This window comes from Panulirus ornatus, chromosome 12 (assembly GCF_036320965.1).
Source record: "Panulirus ornatus isolate Po-2019 chromosome 12, ASM3632096v1, whole genome shotgun sequence".
Classification (NCBI taxonomy): domain Eukaryota; kingdom Metazoa; phylum Arthropoda; class Malacostraca; order Decapoda; family Palinuridae; genus Panulirus; species Panulirus ornatus.
Window position 1 is genome coordinate 7,519,028 of NC_092235.1, and position 2,422 is coordinate 7,521,449.

Here is a 2,422-nt window from a genome sequence, read left to right on the forward strand (position 1 = left end):
GCTATTGTACAAAATGCTTAACTTGACAAATTTTAATGTCAGTTAATTTAACGATATCCTTTGTGGTTCATCTCTGAAACACAAACCTTTAAACTTTGTCTGTAGAACTGAACACAACCATTAAGTTTCATAACTGGAATGGAAATTTGGATAATCTATCAAAATTCGTCATATAACGCGAACTTTTAAATCCTTCCATTCAGTTGGGCCGTTACTTGCCTGGCTGCCATTCATAATATGTCCTTTTATATTGTATGTTGACTACGCTCTCATTCATTCGTCATTTGGATCGTCTCACTGATATTCCATTCATAAACTTCATTCCTGCAGCTTATTTTTGACCTCCATGTTGCTTCCTCAAGGTTTATAATTCTTTGTGTATTTAATAATAGAAGATTCAATGATATTTCTCGTGGTACTGGAATTAGAGTTAATAATGCCATCTCAGTTATTAACTCTAACTCAAGTACCACGAGAAATATCATTGAATCTTCTATTACTGAATACACAAAGAATTATAATCTTAATATTTGTGATGGTGTATACAAATTGGATAACTTTAATGTTGATAAAATAAGTAAACAATTCACCTTCTTGTCCACATAATAAGTTTATGATACGCTTGTTGTCTGTCTTGGACAATCACATGTTTACCATATGGCGTCCTAGCTACGTCTCTTCGTTGTATATCAACTGACTGTTATATTTCTCTCTTGTGTCTCCCCTGATGATGTGAGTTTTACACGAAAGTGCACTTGGGAACTTATCGTGTTTATTTTCCCCGTGGACTCATAAGAATATACTTGATCACGTGCAAAATTGCGATCCTTTTCAATATATATATATATATATATATATATATATATATATATATATATATATATATATATATCCTTCAGTATGTTTACTTTCGATAATGAGGAACAGAAGAAAGAGCCAAGCAAGTAAATTTCGTCAAAGACATCACTCTTTTCTAAACGCTGCCTCGCAAAGATTTTCATTAATTCAAATTGAAGAAACAGACGAATTTTCTATTGTCTGGTTAGCTCAGTGGTAGAGCGTGAGTCTTACACACTCAAGGTCGTGGGTTCGAGACCCACACCAGACATAATTTTTGTCTTTTTCTTTTTTCATTTTGTCCGCATCACATGTGTGCAACATTCAGTATGTTCGTCCAACGTTATAGTGAAGATCTTCACAATAAATTGTGGTTTTCGACCTTATCTGAAAGGGTCAGGTCCACCAAGACGTCCTTGAAATCTTCCAGAAGCTTCTGGCGATCCTCCTCCAACTGCTGGGCACATCAGAGTTAACATGGGCCGGACATCGGTTGTGGAACGACTTAATCTGCTTCCGGTAGTTAGCAGGGATGATAATGAGGGCTCTGACCTCATACCAGGTCAGCTTAGTTCCAGTCTATTACTTAGTTCCAGTCTATTGCAACGACAATAAAAAAGTAAAACTCATTTCTTCTTGGAAAATTGAGAGGAAAACACGACAGCAACATGGAGATTTACACCTGCGGCTATTTTGCCGGCTAGTCGGCAACGGTCGGTCAAACAGTATTTTGCCGTGGTAATCTCAGTGCTTCATATAATACTAAGTCCCAAAATATGTTCTTGGGGGCGTAGCTCAGTGGTAGAGCACTCGCTTGGCATGCGAGAGGACCCGGGTTCAAACCCCGGCGCCTCCATTTTTTATTTGGGAAATTCATTGTTTTCAGTCTTGTATATATATATATATATATATATATATATATATATATATATATATATATATATATGCATATATCGTCCGATCAGGGAAGTTAAGCAACGTTGGGTCTGGTTAGTACTTGGATGGGTGACCGTCTGGGAACACCAGATGCTGTTATCCCTGGGGATAGGGAAGAAAGTATACTTGCCTCATATTCCCTGCGTGTCGTACAAGGCGACTAAAAGGGGAGGGAGCGGGAGGCTGGAAATCCTTCCCTCTTATTTTCAATTTTCCAAAAGACGGAACAGAGAAGACATAAAGATATTGTAAAGATGTAACTAATATAAGATATAAGAATGAATGGAAGATACGGATGTAGCTGAAACAAGGAGTAATGAAGATTAAGGTGTAATGAAAATTATTCTGTAGTGAAGATAAATGTATATGTTAAAATTTTGTATTGAACATCAAGAAGTAATGATAATGATGAGAGTGTAGTGACGATGAGGGTTTATTAGAGAGTAGTGACAATTGCCTTTACAATGATACTAAGGAGGCAACACAAAGAGAAACACAAACTTTCCAAAGCTACGTTCAAGTCAGACTTTGAACTAAGTTCGGTAAACAGAAGGATGATGTTAAGATGAGAGTGTAGTGAAGAAGAGTATAGTGATGATAAGGATATTGTCAAGATAGGTTGTAGTGAAGATACGAATGTAGTAGACAT

The 2,422-nt window shown here is 36.6% G+C and overlaps 1 non-coding gene across 1 annotated transcript; it reads left to right on the forward strand.

The window, feature by feature from the left end:
* Nucleotides 1–1,036: 1,036 nt before the first annotated feature.
* On the forward strand, nt 1,037–1,108 carry TRNAV-UAC (transfer RNA valine (anticodon UAC)). Its single transcript has one exon. It is a non-coding gene; the product is annotated as a tRNA-Val (tRNA).
* The last annotated feature ends 1,314 nt before the right edge of the window (nt 1,109–2,422 follow it).